The sequence below is a fragment of the Ornithodoros turicata genome, chromosome 1, assembly GCF_037126465.1.
Source record: "Ornithodoros turicata isolate Travis chromosome 1, ASM3712646v1, whole genome shotgun sequence".
Taxonomy (NCBI): Eukaryota; Metazoa; Arthropoda; class Arachnida; order Ixodida; family Argasidae; genus Ornithodoros; species Ornithodoros turicata.
In genome coordinates this window covers 133,984,145-134,004,014 of record NC_088201.1, presented here as the reverse complement: position 1 = coordinate 134,004,014, position 19,870 = coordinate 133,984,145, and the positions used below count along the sequence as shown (strand labels likewise).

The 19,870-nt window shown below is 47.7% G+C and overlaps 1 long non-coding RNA gene across 1 annotated transcript; it reads left to right on the top strand.

Moving 5' to 3' along the window:
* The first annotated feature begins 8,164 nt into the window (after window positions 1-8,164).
* LOC135369249 (uncharacterized) lies at window positions 8,165-8,872 on the top strand. The gene is made up of 2 exons (XR_010415029.1): window positions 8,165-8,511; window positions 8,572-8,872. It is a non-coding gene; the product is annotated as an uncharacterized LOC135369249 (long non-coding RNA).
* The last annotated feature ends 10,998 nt before the right edge of the window (window positions 8,873-19,870 follow it).

Below are 19,870 nucleotides of genomic sequence, written 5' to 3'. Positions count from 1 at the left end.
CCCGGAGGCAAATCGTGATGGCTGTCTTCCTGGTCGTCAAGCGGGCGTATGACACCGTAAGTCACCCCGGTGTTCTGCATGCGTTACTTCGGTCGCAAGTGCCTGGGCAAGCGCTTGCATGGCTTTCCGACTTCCCGAGCCAAAGGCAAATTTTTGTCAGAACAGGCTAGGGTGACACAGAAAAGACTGCTGTTCCGCAGGGTGTCCCGCAAGGAAGTGTCCTAGGTCCGTTACTGTTCAATATCGTCATGGTTGATCTCAAGGAATGTCTACCGAGGAGAGTAAATCTCTCCATATATGCGGACGATGTGTGTATCTGGACTGTTGGAAAGTCCCGGCCGGCAATTCAACGTCGGTTGCAAAGAGCACTGGATGCCATCAACAACTTCTTCTTGAACGCGGGGATGGATATCTCCACCGAAAAAAGCGCTGTCCTTCCGTTTACTCGAAGAGAGATGCGGAGGTTCCAACTGCGGATTGGGGATTGCCCCCTCATACAAGTCAAGTTTCACAGGTTCCTGGGTGTTATCCTGGACCGCAACCTGTCGTGGCGAAGGCACATTGACTTCATCATCTCAAAGGCTCAGCGCTGGGGGAATGTGATTCGCCACTTTGCCGGCTTGCGCTGGGGCTGCACTGAGCGGGATCTTCTTGTGCTCCACAAAACTCTGGTTCGCGGCTCCCTGCTATACAGCTTGCCCGTATTGCACGGTATATCAGCCACGTCTGAGCACAAGCTTCGGTGTACACTGGCACGCAGCCTGCGGACGTGCCTTGGTGTCCCGCGCAGCGCTGAGACACGGATGGTGATCGCCGACGCCGGGGAAATACCCATCGATGTCCTCCGCCGAAGAGAAACCATCCGACACTACCTACGGTTGCTCGCTCACCACCGGCGTCATCCTCTGGTTCAAAAGCTACGTAGGCGGAAGAACAGTAAACTCTCGCTATGTGTTACAGCAACATCTGGAAACATCCCTGACTTCACTGTTGCCCCGACCGCCCCTTCAGTGGCACCATGGACACTGCCGAGCCCATCCCTCTCGACACACATCCCTGGCCTCCTGGGGCCGAAGAGCCAGATCCCCGTTTCGGTTCTCAAGCAGTCTACTTTGGAAATGATGGATACAAACTACAGAGGCCGCACGGCTGTGTTCACACATGGTTCGTCTACATCGGATGGCTCCTCCGCTGCCTTTGTCATACCGGAGGAGTCACTATCATGTGGGTTCCGCCTGTCACATCGCACTTCGTCGACCTCTGCGGAGCTGTATGCCATCTTGTTATCTCTAAAGTCTGTCTCAAAGTACCCTCAACGTTCCTGGGTGATATACACCGACTCAAAATCAGCCCTGCAATGTGTAGGAACCATGGGCATCCGCGGCTCGTTGGCCCCGGTGGTTGTTAGTATCCTGACGGCGCTCAGGGTTCTCGGCGAACAGGGACACCGGGTGACCCTACAGTGGGTCCCCGGCCACACCGGCATTCAGGGCAACGAAGAGGCAGATTTGGCGGCTGCTGCGGCCCACCGTATCTCCAGAGCCCTGCCCATTATCCTCTCCAACGGGGATAGGCGCTCCTACTTGTCTGCGTTGGTGTCACCCTTGGCCCGCCAGCAATGGCTGCATGACATCACTCAATGGTCGCTCCTCCATGCAGTGGACCCGTCATTATCATTTAGGATGCCAGGTGGCTTCCCTCGCAGCTTTACGACAGTCCTGCGGCGTCTACGACTCAACGTCGCCTTCACCCCTGCGTTCCGTGCTAAGCTGGGTTACAGTAACACGGCGCTGTGCCTAGCTTGCCGCACCCCAGCTACGATCCCCCATATCATCGAGGACTGTGAGCGGTACACGTGTGAACGCCGGGTACTTCGACGCCAACTTGAACTCCTCTACCATAGACCATTCAGCTTGTCCAAAGTACTTGGCCCATGGAGCTCCCCTGAACATCAGTGCCGGGCTCTTCGCTCCCTTTTTGTTTTCATGCAGGCCACTGGACTCCTTGAAGAGCTCTAAGCAGAACTCCGACCTGTCGTTGCTTCCTTCTCACCATAATTCATCCTCTCATATTAACCACTGTGAAATGGGGTAGTGTCCTGTGGCTACCACGGGGAAACATCCCATGTCATCATCACTTCTTCATTTATTGTTGTTGTTGTTGTTGTTGAGTCTTTCTGACTCACGTTCCGTCGTTCGACTCAGGAAGTCGTTCCGTCAGAAAGCTCCGTCGCAGAGTCAATTTCTTTGGGATTTTTTTTCGGGCGGATCACAACACATAGAGCCAAAATGTTTGTTGCTCCTGTGTGTATGCGTGTTGCGGTACAACATATATTTTTTCAAGGGAAATCGGTGATGGTGTCCGGACCACCCTGCATGAGTTGAGATGGAATCACCCTGTTATATTAAACTGTAGCAGACGACACAGATGGCGTGCGCAGTGCGCAGGCACATCGAGTTTTGCACGCCATCTGTGTCGTCTGCTACTGACCCCTCGTCGCCTGACGTCATAGCCGAAGCCCAAGCCCACGACGAGGAGCTCCGCATTTTGCGCCTCCGCCCGAGCTCCTCGCTTGTAGCTGTTGGATTTCCCTGTACCCGGTTCTTCCCGCACCATTTGCTGCGACACCACGACGCCCCGGCCAAGACCCTTCGTCCCCGCCCACCTCCGACGGTCACTCTTTGCTGCGCTGCACAACCTGGCCCATCCTGGCACCCGTGCGCCTCAGCGCCTCGTAGCAGACCGCTATGTGTGGCCTTCCTTAAACAGCGACGTGCGAACCTGGGCACGTGCCTGCCTACGCTGTCAGCGATCGAAGACTCACCGCCACACTGTGACCCCACTAGGACGTTTCGCTCTCCCCGACGCCCGCTTCGACATGGTCCACCTGGACATAGTGGGACCGCTGCCCCCGTCCTCCGGCAATCGCTATCTCCTCACCGCCGTGGACCGTTACACTCGATGGCCAGAGGCGTTCCCCATGCCAGACATGTCAGCCGAAACTGTCGCCGCCACCTTCTTGTCTATGTGGATATCGCGTTTTGGCGTACCCTCCCAAATCACAACTGACCGGGGGCGGCAGTTCGAAAGCCAGCTCTTCACCGCTTTCGCTACCCTCCTCGGCACCACCAGGCTACGCACAACGTCCTATCATCCTGCTTCTAATGGCATGGTGGAACGTTTACATCGCCACCTCAAAGCCGCGCTCATCGCCCACGAAGACAGAGATCACTGGGTCTCCCATCTCCCTCTCGTGCTCTCGGGTATTCGTGCCGCCCTTAAGCCGGACCTCGGATGCAGTTGCGTCGACCTCGTCTACGGCTGTTCACTCCGCCTCCCCGCAGAGTTCTTCAGCCCGTCGAAACCCGACATATCACCTTCGGCCCTCCTTCAGCGCCTTCATCGCTCTTTCAGCATTGTGCGGGCAACCCCGTCGAGAGCTGCATCCCACCATAGCCCCAACATCCCCCAAGACCTGCCTACGGCAACCCACGTGTTCCTGCGGACAGACTCTGTGCGCAAGTCCCTCTCTCCGCCTTACTCCGGACCGCATCCTGTCCTCGCCAGGAACGACAAAACATACCGCATTTTGGTAAACGGGAAAGAGGATACCGTCTCGGTCGACCGGCTGAAACCGGCGTACCTCGAAAACCCCGGCATTGTCGCCTCCTTTGCACCCGGTTCCTCGTCGTCCGTCGCTCCCAACAGCCGCTCCTCTGCGCCCGGCCGCTCTAAGCATGTCTCATGGCCGGACAGCCTGGGCTGTCTCCAGCGGGAGGGCCCTGTAGCAGACGACACAGATGGCGTGCGCCGTGCGCAGGCACATCGAGTTTTGCACGCCCCTCGTGTTACGCGCCAGCCTTTGACCATTCTACTCGGCCACCCTGATCGAGTTCAGTTGGCACCCAGCCGGCAATAAAGAACCTTCCGTTGCAGTCCTTTCTCTGACTCAACCTAACTATACAACTTGATAAAACTGTCAATTTCAAGTGCCGTTTTGGAAGTGATTTTGTCAAACGCGACCTCTCAAGGTGCAATAGGGGAACAAGGTACGGGGTTTAAAGGGACGGTCTCGTACAGCCGGGGCGATTCCGAAACTTACCCAAAACTATATTCACGAGTGCTCTACAAGTACAACCGTGAAAGTTTCATTCGGAATAACGCAGCCGTTTTCGAGGAATTTGTCGAAACACATCGTAATAGCAGACGACGGAACCTGCGCTTCCCTCTCATGTAACGTCACGTATGACGTCGACCCGCGGGTGGCTCTGGTAGTGCGCCCATTGGCTCAGCAGAAACGAAAGCAGCTGTGTGCATTCGGCGCGGTTGCCATGGCAGTTGTAAGTAGCTGGGGTCGTAGGTAGTTGACGCACGACGTAGTCATGTCTGACAGCGAATTTAGCAATAGTGACGAATCCCTGTCGCTCAGCGGTGACGAGAATGATTTCATTGACGTCGATCGGCTGAATTACGAGGATATCGACGATCCTTACGAGGCTGACCCTTTGCCACAACAACGTGGTCAACAAGTGGAAGTTGTAGACGATATTCAACCGATTGACTTTAGGTACGTAAGACTGTTATACAGTAAATACGGGCGATTTTGTGCACATTGAGTCGTTTCGTGACCACTTCTAACTCGCACAATCATTACAGGTGCATGTGTAGCCACTGCTCGCCGCAGGAGGTTGACGAATATGTGTGTTGCATGGCTGTTGATCGCGTGGTGCCTGTTGTTAACGGCGCCGGCGTTCGCTGCATCACGCAACATGTGTTGTTCCCCGACTTCTGTACGCGCCGGGAACTTTTGATAGTTAATGGCGCTCCGTATCGGCGACACAGCCGTGAGCTACGGCCACTGGATCCGAACGACAACAGGTATGTCGCATCCATTTTCCATTATTGGGAACGGGAAGGCATACGGGATATGTGGATGAAACAAAGGCACAAGAGTTGCAGGGATTGTTTAACAGACCGTCACGCGACATTTGTTCTCACACACATATAAAAAAACGTAGGATTGACTTGCATTTCAACTACTTTTGACAGGTGCATCAGATATACAGCATACGCATGTTTCACCAATTGGATATGGGGGTACCTTGGCCCAAGGAACAGACGTCAGATTCCAGGCTGTGTTGTGCGCACTATTCGGAACCTGTTCCCATCTGCCACGTACACAGGCTACTTCCCGTGAAAAGTAATGTATTGTTTTTGTTACACAGCTTTTTATTTGCATTCAAGAATGTTATGTTCCCCGGTCCTTAGATAACATTTCAGCATTTTGGCTCTTCATCCTATGCATCACATGCGCCTGTCACCATTAGTTGGTACCGGATGGTTACAGGGACAAAAAATTGTTGCCAACACCACTGCAGGAAGAACATGGTCTTGGATGGACTTTTGAAAGATGCTGTTCTCGGTATCCACCCCAGGAAGCATTGGAAGCTTGTCAACCTGGTGGGCAGAGGCATTCCATTCATCGTCATTGTGCCAGGAGGAGATGACAGACACAAAGATCCACATAAGCTGATCTACGTCGAGATCTTCACTTACCCCTCGTCTAAGGAAAAAAAGGCCCTTTTCAGGGCCATCCCACATGTCTGTAGCAAAGACCTTGCCTCTGCATAGAACAAGCCCTTATCTTCATTATTTGCATCAACATTTCTAGGAAAACATTGTGGAAATTCCCACAAATAGGGAAAGCTTCAATAGAATACCAGTATGACCAATAGACAGCTTTACGCAAACACGCAATGCCATAAGATTGGAGCTACTGATTCTATTGATGAACATGGCAAATTTCCAAATCTTTCTCTCACACACTTTTTTTTTGCATTTATCTACTACACATGCATTGTTTCTTGCAGGTATCACCTACGCAATAGTGCATAGTTTGTCAAATGAATATAGGAGCAACTTGTCTGAAGCAATCAGGTCGGAAATTTTCACGGCTTACAGTGTTAGGATCCTTTGTAGTCTGGTGTCAATATAGGTTGCTTTCCATGGTTGTACCCAGAGGGTGGGCAAGGAGGGGTTATGGCCCCTCCCTGGAGCTTCAATATCACTTCTGAAATTTGTTTACTTCTTATCCATACAGGGTGTCCCAGAAAACGTGTCATTGAATTATAATAAAAAAAATATGCCACCTCGAATCATGCGGTCAACGGCATTTGTTCTTACTCGGTTTTCGCCAAACCCTGATGTGAGTGTCATGTATCGTAAGTTTAATTGTGTAAGTATTTGCGAACTGAACTCGGAAATTTGCCAAGTAAAGGTCACTTTTTTACCCCACCAATATGAAGAGTGTACCAAATTCACTCAAGTTCATGATAATTGACAGTGATATTCGCGAGCTATCCCATCGGAAAAAATAGCCGAACATCATGCTTTTCGTAGCACGGAACCATAACGCGAGACGACTTTTCGAGCGCAATCGCTCTCAGTCCGACGAAAGGAGGTTCCAAGTCCAGCCCACAGAGTGATAGAAGAAAAAGTAACAGTACCTGAAATTCGAAGAGGGAAAGTGCGATCCCAACGAAAGTCGGACGCGATACGCCATACCTGTGTTCTCTTTCTACGTTGCAGGTGTGAGCTGGGTTTCCAACCTCCTTTCGTCAGACTGACAAAGATTTTTCTGAAAAATTTGTCGCGCGCTAGCTCCGTAGAGCATGATGTTTAGCTTTTTTTTGATGGGATAGCCCCTGAATATCCCTGTCAATTATCAATAATTTGAATAAATTAGACACGCTCTTCACATTGGTGGGGTAAAAAAGTGACCTTTACTTGGCAAATTTCAGACTTCAGTTCGCGAAAACTTACGTAATTAAACTTACGTTACACGACCTTCACATCAGGAGGTGGCATGAACCTAGAAGAACAAATGCCGTTGACCGCATGATTCTAGGTGGTGTAGTTTTTTTTATTATAATTCAATGACACGTTTTCTGGGACACCCTGTATACCGATATATATTTTTCTCAGATATTATAATATGAACCTATGAGCAACCACATGTCACCAGCGTCCGTCTCCAAGGAAAACAGACGGATGAGCTTTGCGCACTCCCCCCAGAAGCACTTTGCTCCACTTGTAAAAAATCCTGAGTACGTCCATGTTGCTTTCATGAAAATTGATAGAGGGGCAGACATGCACATAGGTCATGCAGTTGCTGTACTTTGTGATTACGGAGAGGGTTACCATTTGCCATGCTGGTCAGTGACGTAGTGCGTATTGGTGTCACTGTGACTGGTAATGCACATTTCGGTGGAAAATGTCAACGGAGGGCACGGTGCAGCGATACAAATTATCTGAAAGTAAACGTGGAAATGATAAAATGCCCACATGACTCTGTACCACGTACACATATCACCACGCACACATACCACACCACATACACACATCACAGAGCTGGATGCGCAGAAAAAATATACAAATGGCCAATAAACAACACACTAGCCACTGGGTGGCCTCTTAGCTACACATGTTGGGACATAAAATCTCAGCTGCCACTTTATAAGGACAATGGGAATGTTGGTAATCCACACACAGTTGAGCACAGCAGCTGCATTTCTCATTAGCAAGGGTTTATAACGCAGCGCTGGGCTCTGTTGAAGACATTTGGGTGGCCCTGATAAGGGCCGTTTTTTTCTTGTCTTCTTTGAAGAGAGGTGACAAATGCCGGACTTTCAAAGAAAACTGGGGCCGGCTTCAGAGTCATCACGGGGTCCCTCAAATGTTGAACCTATTTACAGAAGAGGTAACAATGTACTCAGCATTGCAGACAGCGCTGTAAACTTAGTAAAATGCTGAGTAGATACACGAGTATAATCATCTGCAGTATAAATACCTGGCTCTGTGTTGCTTAACAGCATCGGCAAGGGTGGGCTTCTCACCATACGTTGTTGAGCGGGCCGGCTGAGCCTTGAACACTAGTGCCTTTTTTGCCGATTCAAAGGTTGGGTACCGTTGCATGCGACTCAAAACTACATTAGTTTGTGTCACTGTGTAGTCCGCACAAAATGAGAAAAATCCGTAATTATATAATTCCAAGGCCACAGTTATTACATGTTTTGCCAAGTCACAATGTTTCTCATTGCATGCCTAATGTTTGTATAGCTTACTGTGTGTGGCATTTTCTTTCAGTGGGACGGCAAGTCACGTCTTCTTCACCTTGGATGGTTTCAGGCGGTACTGCTTTGCACCATCTTCCACCAGCTGGACGCGGTCCGCATTTTCGTTATAATGCAAGATTGCTAGTTGTGTTCTGACAAGAAACAATGCATATTGCTTGTGATTTCACCTTGCTAGCTTCTTTCTCTATAACATCATAACCTTCAAGTGCTATTATTACCTCGCACGCATTCCAGCATCTGAGAAGCCATGTGTTTTTGGCAGAAAATGAAGGAGAACGCTATGAAATGCTTCCAGGCAAAATGTCTGATTTGTAGATGACAGCATCGGAATGTCTTTCAGAAGTGTAGGAGCCATCAGTATATCATGCACGCGCATGTAGGTCTCACTTTCTGGAATTATATGTCATGAAATTTTACTACACATCATTCTTTATAGATTTTCAATTGCTCACCTTCCTTCAGCCATTCCCTTGGTGGGGACACTGGCCCGTGGTAGCAGACAGGGTACTGAGGGTCTTCGTGTTGATGGACGTCAACGATATCGTTCATCAAGGACACCCATTTAGCCCGGCACAGTTCACCATCATCCCCACTGGTTTTGGGGCACCAGTAGGCATGCCGAACTATACTCTCGATCCACAGCTGCACCACCTGATGCTTTGCTGTGCGACCGAGAGCAAGAAGTTTCTTCTTGATACCTGTTATAAGCACACATGTAAAATTTTTCTGTAAGCTTCAATTTCACTGTGATTTCACCTTTGACAACATGCCACACATCAAATCGATGCTTAATGTGGGGGCACAAGTCTCTCATCATGGCTTTGATGCCTGTGTGCCGATCCGTGACAAGCATGTCTACTACCATGTCATGCACCTCGAGAAATGCAAGACATCTTTGTAGCCCATGCTTCTCCATGGCGTTGCTGCTTGTCACCTCTGTGACCTAGTAGTTAGAAAGAAATCCAGTGAATTCATCAATGTATACTGCTAAAAATCTGTGAGGTATTAAAGCGTTTAAAGGGCCGACTGCCACGTGGATTGGTTCTCAATCTGCTGCTTTATAGGTGCATGTGACATAATGTGATAGCCAGACTGTGTTTGCAGGTTTAAATTTTGTAAAATCAGAAAGAATCAATAAAAATATAACAGCATTTCAAAAAGAGTTCTACCAGGAATTTGCTACCACTGATGGCCCCATAAAGTTTCTGCATTGAAATGTACTTGGCATAGCACGCAAAGATACACGTTTTTACCTTGACTAACTCGAAGTGTACAATGCGATTGGCAGTGATCTCCAGTAATGTATACGTGCCATAGAAGGCCGTGTGACCCGGAGAATCACACCTCCCATCACCAGCAAGTGTTAAAGGCACTGGGCGCAGCTCCTCCAGCAGTTGTTGCTGCTTCGTCTCGTATACCTGTAAATGAACAGCGCTTATATTAATGTATGCACTGCATATGATTTTGCACTCTGTGACTTTGCACTTGTAGTAAGACATATAGCATGAGAGGACTGACTGATGTCATTTATAAGTCACACAGTCAGCTTATCCTAAATATCAGAGATACTCACATTGTTTACTGCAGGAAACAAATAACATTGCTGCGTTTTGTAGAACTGGGACCTCCTGAGTGCTGGGACTCCCATAATTTTCAGCATTCGGAGGGCTTTGGCAATGTTTGTACCAGAGAAAAGTATCCCGCAGCACAGCAAAATATTCCCCAGTGGCCTATTGCCCACCCATGGCTGGCTGTACCACAGCCTTTCAGACCACAGCCTTTCTGAGAACTGGAGTCGTGTCATGCGGATCACGTGGGCTGCAGAAAGAAAAAAAGAAACATTTCATGGAAACTGCGTTCAATAAGCAAAGCAACAGGATTGTTCAAAGATTACTTTGCCCAGTATGTTATATGTGGTCCCTTCGGTTAATACGTATTTTGACGTAAATAATATCCATGCGCAGTTTTCTGTCCAATTTTTTTTCCCGTTTAGAGTGCATACTGTTTGTCTGTACTAAGCTACGTACTATTCAGACTCAACAGTTATGTTGAGCTCCTTTGGTATCGGGGTGGAGCTCCTTAGCAACGGTTGGCTGGTGTCGAGAGGCAAGGCAGGAACCTGTGAGCTTGACATGTTTGGTGGTGTCATCTCAAAGTGGCTGCCCATGCCGCTATCGCCACACTCGGGCATGCAACTGCTGCTGCTTGCTGAAACCAATGACACCTTACTGGCAGGATTTACAGAAGCCTGTGTAGACACTCTAGGACGGTACAGATGAGTCTGTGTTCCTAAAAGGCATGTGCAGTTTGTAATATCCACAAACAAAACTAGATGAAGAAATCATATAATACAGGATTTAGGAACATAGATGTGCATACCAAGAGTGCAAGTTGGAACAGCTGTCTGTGTGGCGTTGTCGGTAGCTCCTGCGCCTTTGTCTGGGTTGTATGGCACAAGTGTATACTTGAACCCGTATTGGCTTACAGTTTGGTAGGGTATCAGGGGTTGAAAGGGCAACCCGTCAAGCACCAGCACGTTGACTGTAAAAGACGTGGAAATCAAGAGCTATGCTATAGGGAGTCTGGGGCAGGGGATCCGGAACCGGATGTCGTGACCCCCCACACACACTCAATTTCAGTCGTTACACAGAGTTTCAGTTGACCCTGGTAGTGAAATAGGGACTGTGCGACAAACTGGTGGTGCCGCGATGCGGCCTCCGGAGAAAGTACCTTGCGTGATAGCCGCCGGGTAGCCAGTTAACATGTTAACATGTTAACATGTGAGGTGCGGGCGTCTTTTTTCGCCACACTGGAACTGTTGCATCCCTAGCTGTGTCAGCACCTAAAAGAACTCTTCATTAGGGACCAGATGTTTCATTTCTCGTGATTTCTTTGCGTCCAATACCACCGAGGGCACTAGACTCGCAGCGAATAGCGTTCGTGACGCGCGTTCGACCATTTCATGAGGTGTGCACAACATGAGCGAATATATTCTATTTCTTTTGTTCTAGTTTCAATGAAACTGAATGAGGACCTGCAAAATGATTGATGATTTACAGTTGCCACTTTCGTGACGGTGAAACGCCGCTGGATACTGTATCACCGTCAAATGCACCGACCAAACGGCAACCTATTTCGAGATAATGATTGAGGTGTTTCATCGCCAGTGCCCAGAGTTGATATTGCTCCCGGTAATCTGGTTGATGGGTCTCACAGTGAGAACGGAAGTTCTACGTTGTCCAAAAGGTTTAGTATTTACGCACCGACCATTTCACAGCTGTCGTGCCGCAAGCCTACGGCGGTAGCCGAGGTAAAAACTCATCGAATTTCTTCTTTGAGGATCTCTTTAGCGTTATTGTATCTGAAGATACTGGAAAAAGTGCAGTACAAGTTCAGACAATAAGTTGTGACCTTACGTGTTTATTTGTATGGATAAAACGGACGCACGATGTAGATTTCAGTGACGAAGGTATGTGTGTGCAAAGAGGACGAAAGGAATACAAGACTCTGTTAACAACAACATATTACAAATGGCTGGAGTCAGAGAAATACACGTATATAGCCTTCGCTAGCAAGCCAGGATTTTGTGAGGCGTCAAATAACCATTCTCTCGACGTATCGCTTACAGGTGTTTTGACCAGACAGACGCAAGTGGCTGTTCTCCTTCCGCACTGTTAGATACATTATAAATACGGTGGTTGCTTGTGTGCAGTTTGTCTCAATTCTCTTCGTTCGCGCCCCAAAAAGGTTCCACATTATTTGCACTTCGAAAATTAGCCCTTCTAATTACGGCGGTCGCCACGCAAGATACGGTTCCACTTGAGAATGCATAGAACTGGCGGCGTGGTATCACGTCGGATACTTCCAAGACCGCCACTGGCGGCGCTGTCGCGACGGAGCAGCGCGCCCCCTTTAGGTGTCGCACGGTCCCTATAGCATGCTGTCCAGGGAACCCCCCCCCCCCCCTCAGAAAAAATATCCTGGATCAACAGCAGTCAAACTTTGGTTATTTTTCGCATGTGCGACGTCAAGACATAGCATGGAACTCACGATGTTCGGCTGGTTCGGCGATACACGATTCCGTTTGGGACAGCACCTGGCAGGCATGGAAAGGCGATGTACGCAACAATTACGACATGCGGTTGGTTCAGTACTCATTCGCGGTACGCCCGCGGCACAGTTCGGGGTTTCGCGGGCTCATATAAAATATACTGACCTTAGAATTATGCACATCAGATTCGTTACTGATGTTAAGACCGTGGTCGCCAGAAGTTGCTCCGAAGATCGTGGGGACGGCTCCTACATCGAGCCGCATCTTCTTTGGCGCCATCCCGAACCGCGCTTGCAGAAGATCCCTAACCATATATGCGTCATCAGCGAAATGTGCGGAACACACTCGTTTCACATTCAGGACCTTCGTTGAAGACGCTTCGAGTGTGTGATTCTCGATGGTTGCTTCCCATTTGCGCTTCGTCGCTTCGTCCTTCGGGGTATAAAAACTCAGATTGCCATTGACAACAGACCTGTTGTTACACCCAGGCACGCTACAATAGTTTCCACCATTCGGCATGTTCCGTAGTAACGATGAGAAATTCACGAAACACAGAACGATAGTGTACTAGGCAAGCTCAAGGCGCCAAGTGATTTTATTTAGGTGGAGTCATCCCAGCTTCCCTTTGCTCTCGAAATGAGGACGCAAAGGTGGATTGACACCGTTTCTCTAAACCAGCAAGTAGGCCGCTTCTTACAATATGCGTCTTTCTCTTGGCAACTGAAAGAAAATGTACGAGGGTTCCACGGTCTCCAGACAGTCGTCTGCTAGCGCGCGCGAAAGCAGACGATTTCTACATCCAATCACGGAGTTTCTCGTAGTGCCCGCACGCCGACGTACCGGTTGTTGTTGTTGCCAACACAAATCGCGGTATGCTGTGCAATCCTTATCGATTTAATTCGTTTATTTAATAACCGTGACGTGCTTTGTCGGGTAAATTCGCACTATTCTATTTCCAACAAAGGGAATCGAATGGTGCACTTTATGAGAGGGCCAGGGGGTACGAGACCATACCTTTAAATCCCGTGATCTTACTTTCACATATACATATTACAAAATTAGCTTAGGACAACTTTAATATTATTTTTATATCAAATGATAGTAAGGCCCGAAGTTGACGAAATTGGCCACTTGGCCATTTCGAGTGCCAGTTTGGAAGCGATTTTATCAAACGCGATCTCTCAGGGTGCAACAGGGAAACAAGACACGGGGTTCAAACCCCGTGATGTTACTTTCACATATACATATTACAAAATTAGCTTTGGACATCTTTAATATTATTTTTATATCAAATGATATTAAGCCCGGAAGTTGACGAAATTGGCGATTTGGTCATTTCGAGTGCCGTTCTGGAAGCGATTTCGTCAAACGCGACCTCTCAAGGTGCAATAGGGGAACAAGGTACGGGGTTCAAATCCCGTGATCTTACTTCCACATATACATATTACAAATCAGCTGAGGACATTTTAATATTATTTTTCTATCAAATGTTATTAAGCTCCGAATTTTATGAAATGGCCAATTCGAGTGCCGTTTTGGAAGCGATTTTGCCAAACGCGACCTCTCAGGGTGCAACAGGGGAACAAGATAAGGGGTTCAAACCCCGTGATCTTACTTTCAGATATACACATTAGAAAATCAGCTTTGGACATCTTTAATATTATTGTTATATCAAACTCTATTAAGCCCCGAAGTTGATGAAATTGGCCATTTGGCCATCTCGAGTGCCACTTTGGAAGCGATTTTGTAAAACGCGACCCCTCAGGGTGCAAAAGGGGAAAATGGTACGGGGCTCAAACTCCGAAATCTGGATTTCATGTATACATTGTGTAAAACCAGCTTCAGATTATTTTTATATGAGCCCATATTAAGCCCCAAATTTGATACCATTTAATTTCTTTTTTTGCCTTTGCGAGTGTCGTTTTGGAAGCAGTTTCTTCAAACGCGACCTCTCCATGTACATGGGAAAGAGGTATGCCCTGTCACCACGATTAAAGGGGCTTCGCACGTTTTAAAGGGCTCGATCTGCTGCCGAACGTTTGCGGTTGCCTCTGTTATAATCTGAGTACAAGCCGTTCATAGTATCTTTTTGGCACCATGATACAAATCATTTGAGCCATTGTAAAGGGCCCTGCTGCCGCCTTTTCCAAATTTTGCGGTGGTTTCCGGTGCAATCACAGGAGAGGGGCATAACATAAGCCGCGGCGTCTTTATATGTGTGTAAAATGTCTGCCACTATGATTAAAGGGGCTTATGTCCGTTTTAAAGGGCTCTGCTGCAGCCTTTTATGGAGTTTGCTGCCGCATCTGTTATAATTCCAGTAGAATGGCAATGGCATAAGACGTTGCGAATACGTACATGACTTTGGAACTATGATAAAAGGGGTATCGACCGTTTTAAAGGGCGCTGCTGCCGCAGTTTCTGTATTTTGCGGTAGTCTCTGTTACAATCCCAGTAGAAGGGCATAACAGAAGCCATTGATGCCATGTCATTGGCAGCGTGATACAAGGAGTCTCGCCCGTTTTGAAGGGCTCTTCTGCATCCTTATCCGATATTTGCGGTCGCCTGTGTTATGCTCTCGGTAGAATGGCATAGTATAAGTTGTTGATAATAAGTCTTTGGCAGCATGACACAAGGGGTTTTGCTCGTTTAAGAGGGCTATGCTGCCACGTTTTCCAAATTTGGCGATAGCCTGTGTTATAACTCCAGCAGAATAGCATTGCACCCCCAAGCCACTGATAACTTTCTTTCTTTCGCTCCACGATACAGGGAGTGTCGCCCGTTTTAAAAGGCCTTGCCGCCGCCGTATCCGAATTTTGCGGTCCCCTCTTGCGCAATCCCGGTAGAAAGGCATAGCATAAGCCGTCATGAATATGCCTTTGATACCATGAGACAAGGGGTTTCGTACGTTTTAAAGGACTCTGCTGCTGCCTTTTCCGAATTTTGTGGTCGCTTCTGTTGCAATCCCAGTAGAAGAGCATCATAAGCCGTTAATAATATATGTTTGGAACCATGATTAAAGAGGCTTCAACCGTTCTAAAGGGCTCTGCTGCGGTCTTTTATGGATTTTGCGGTCGCCTTCGTTACAATCCCAGTGCGAAGGGCAATAGCATAAGCCGTCTCGAATATGCCTTTGGCACCATGATACAAAGGGTTTTGCCCCTTTTTAAAGGGCTCTGCAGGCGCCTTTTCCAAATTTTGCGGTCACCAGTGTTCCCAGTACAAGAGCCTAGTATAAGTATAGTTGATGCAGAATACACCAGTGGCTCTTTGTGGTGTATTCCTTGGGTGCCCCTGCCATCAGTGGAGTTGCAGAAAGGTTACTTTTTACTTTTCTCAAAGAAGTTGGCAAGTGATGCAATGTTTCAGAAGGAGACTGTGGCTCATTTCTTGCAGGTAGACGTGTAAGCGAATCATGGACTTCTCTATGCTTGCTGCACTTCGAGAAAAATTGGTTAATTACCATGAACAGTGAAATTCAAACGGCTTCGTAACGGATATGTATTTTCATCTATGATGTCTTTTCCCCAGACTTAGGCACCAGTGCTCGTAAGTGTCTGCTGCCGTGTAAATGTTCGAACTGCCGGCGATTTGCCGTGCAAGTTCACTTGTGCCATCTTGGCAAGGTTTTTTTCCCTTGCCATATCTTCGCGGCTCTCTCATGCTGAATTCAAAAGGAAGGTATCAAATTTTAGTCCGTTGCGCAGCTCGTATCAGCACCGAAGAGCAACGACAATTTCTTCTTTGTCATTTTTGTTGCGGCTGGCACTATCATGAATGCATATAGAAGCCAAGATGCGGTACCCGGCGTGATAAGATGTCTGCGTGATTTCGAGTGGAGCGAACCATAGGGGGTATATCTTTATGGATACATATCTATGGGTATGTGCATTGGTGGCCAAGCTGTATCAGGAAATCTCGTGAACTACAGGGCGGTGGTTGGAAAAATTCAGCGGGAGTGTACACCTCCCTGGGGGATGGGGGTGATGAAACCTCTGGAAAGGACCGCAATTATAGCAAAGCACCTTAGCGTAAACAGCTGAGCAGTATAGTCATTAGGCATTCGCATATACGTCTATGAAAAACTTCACTTGACACAAAACAAATGAGCTTGTATTGCAAATGAGACACTGAAAATTTGAAAGACGTTTCAAGTTCTTCGTACATAGTTCTTCACGAACGATTATCCCAACGTTCAGGAGCACTGAAATTGTCGGTTTACACACTGTATTGTTGATTTTGCTTGCATTTTCAAAGTGAAAAAGACAAAAAAGCAGGGAAAGAGAAATAATTAAAAATTTTCACACGATGACCCTCGTACATAACTACTCCATCTCTATTTTTTTTTTTTTCCTTTGCGCCTCTCTGTGCTCCGTATAGTTTTTCGCGCATGATATCCGGAGGGGCTGCTGCTATGCTGCAAGTATGCAACTTAGTGTAATAATTAAGATGATGTCATTCTCTGCACTTGTCTCCACTATATTTCTCAATTATCATCATAGGTGGGCATTTTCCTGCGGCCTCACTCATCCTCACCTCACGAAGCACGGACTTTATCAGCCTCACTCAGCCTCACCAAATTTTCCTCACCAGTAACTTAACCTCAGTCGCCCTCACCCTCACATTCCATTTCAAATTTTTCCCTCACGAACCTCACTTCAGGGCATCGGGATCCCGAAAGGCCTCACCATCCTCATCCTCACATGCCTTCACCTCATGAGGCTATTCACGACCCTCATGGCCTCACGTATCTTCACTTCATGAGGGTCCTCATCCTCACTTGTCCTCACCTCATGAGGGCTCTCATGGCCTCAGGAGTCCTCATCCTCACGTGCCCTCACCTCATGAGGGCCCTCATGTCCTCACGGCGCCTCACGTACATTCGTCAACTGGCCCCACATGAGACCCACATAAGGACCCACATGGCCTCTCGTGTCCTCATCCTCACGTGCCCTCACCTCATGAGGGCCCTCATGGCCTCATGTGTCTTCAAGTCACTAGGAGACACGTACGTGAGCCTCAAAAGAACTTTCCGTCATGTTCACATGAGACGTCGGCGTTTATCTACTGTGTCGGTAGTTGGTACTAATGATACTGCGCGGCATTAAACTGTTTACAGGGTTTCGTGCTGTGCTTGGATAAATGTGCTGACAGTTGTTACTGTCACAGTGAGGTTTAACGTTAGTGTTTGGCGTCAGTAAAGTGGAGCCCGAAATACTACAGTGCAGATGTACCGTTACGGAAATGATCGGGTGGTGGCGGGGAATAGTGCTTGAAGAGATCCTGCACTCGATTCTCAGAACCGTATGACGCTGCTGCCAGAATCGGAGGATACGCTCACAGCTGAAGTGTTTGGGCGCAACGATGGTACTTAATCGCACCTGCAATCAGGTCGTGCCTTTTTATTGTTGTTTTTTCTTCCCCTTCTTTTACATTTCAAAGGCGAGCTACAGTCACGGGGATTCCAGTTTTCCTGGCTTCGTTTTGAAGAGACAAAGAAAGATTTTGAAAATTCTTACAACTCCATGATGAAAAACCCGAGACTGGGGAAAAGACGAAAAACAGACGACGCACACAAACTCTCAATTTCATCGTCTGTTTTTCGTCTCTTCCCCAGTCTCGGGTTTTTCATCATAGATCTTTTTGATTGTTATTTGTTTGTTCTGCTTTGTTAGTTCCTTCTTTAGTACTTCCTTCATTATTGCTGTCGCACAGACTTTGTGGAGCCCGGTAACGGCTGCTTCATATTCAGCTTTATGCTGTTAAGAACAAGAGATGTCAAAATAAAAAGAAAGCCTCGTTACATTCCCAGCAGCGGTAACATTTGTTTAACATGAAAATACAAAAACACAGCACATGGCACCTTTGGCACAACACAGGACGCGTGTGTCCAGTTGCAACCATTCGAATTTAGCGGGGGAAAGCAGCTGCACGCGCTTTCAGAAACGCGGTACAGGGCCTCTCCAAACGAGGCTGCTATTCCAGTAAACAGGCAGAAAAACGAATCCACAAGAGGTAGTGGTGCGCTCAAAACACGACTTCGAAATCGTGTTCCCTATTCTCAGGGTTTTATCTTATGCAACAAGATAACGCGACCGCCTAAGAGAGTCATGACTTATCTGTAAGGTCACTAATGAAAAAGTCGCATGCCCCTTTGAAGTGAGATTCTTCATGGTAGCCTTCATACAGGGTGGTCCACCAACCCTGATAGAAATTCATAGTAAAAACGTAGGCCCTGGAGAGACATGCGGTGAAGGGATTTTTTCTGCCAGTAACTTTTGTCACATATTTGTAATTATTTTATTTTATTTGAATTGACGGAAAGTTAATTTCTTGAATCGAACTCCGAAATTTCCCAAGGCAATCTAACGTATTCTTAGCGGAAATGGGTACCCCGTCGTCATTTTACTCAGTACAGCGCATAACCCCACTCGTAATGCAATGGCAATTGCCGAAATAAATTCGCCGAAAATCGTGGAAATGAGAGCCCTTGGCACCGCCTCTTTTTTGACGGCTCTAAGTTTGAGCGCAAAGCTGCGAAGAAAGGAGGTTACATTGACACGCCACACGAGGGGGAAAGGGTTACAAACCCAACCCACAGAAGAGTTCCGCTGCCAGGTATCAGCTTTGCCCACGTCAGTTTCAGGGTCGCGCTCTTTTTCCTTTAAGGGCGAAACGCATTGGACGTTTTCTCAGCGTCAAAACGTCGCGCTTACGCCATGGCCTCGCACACGCAGCCAAGAAACGCCAGCGAAGCGACCACCCGAAACGCATGGGACGCGTACGGAGCGAGTGACGCATGCCACTGTTTCTCTATTCGTCGACCCCAAATATCTGTTACAACGGGCAGATGCTCTTCTTTCCTGTGGTTCCTGCGTTCCTTCATTCCAGATACCATTGAAATGTTCACGTAAATTTAGTGTGATGGATAATGTCCCAAAAATTTATGCGAGCTGCTCATACGCCACCTTGTCTGCCGCACGACGGCCATGGTTCTGTCTACTTCTCGAAAAACGCGCCCAGACGCGCGCGAATATCTGTAGTCGACAGATTCCGGCGTACGCCCTCCGCGCGCGTTGAAAAACTGGTTTTTACGAGGTCACACGCACGCCGAGCGCGCGCGCGTCTTGAAAACGTCGGAAAAACGCTCCATGCGTTTAGCCCTTTATTCGTGTTTTGCTCAGTGTGTTAGTCAGGGCTGGGCAGGAATTTGTATTATAATACAAATACATAATACTTGCTAAAAAATTGTATTATAATACTAATACATTTTATTTTCAAGTATTATAATACATAATACTATTACTTCCCTGTATTACTCAAGTAATACTAGTAATACTTTTGTGCCGTGGCAGACAGTTATTAGAAAAGGAATCCCAGACATATTTCTGAAGCCACCGGTCCGGTCACCGCATGTTTATTTCAGTTGATTGCACTTAAGAAGAAGCATCTTTTCAAATACGCCATCTTCTAACGATCGTCTGTTTGGTCTGAGTAGCAGGTTCGCAAACGTTCAACCGGCGCGGACGAACATAAATTAGTGTTGAACTTTAAGAAAACACTCTTAACTGATGGGTAGTCGTCCAACATGGACAAGTTCACGCGCTTAAAAATGTTCCCCGGAACGGGGGTTTTATCACTTTTAAAGTAGTCTACGCGCTTGTCATCGATGTACTTGAGGACT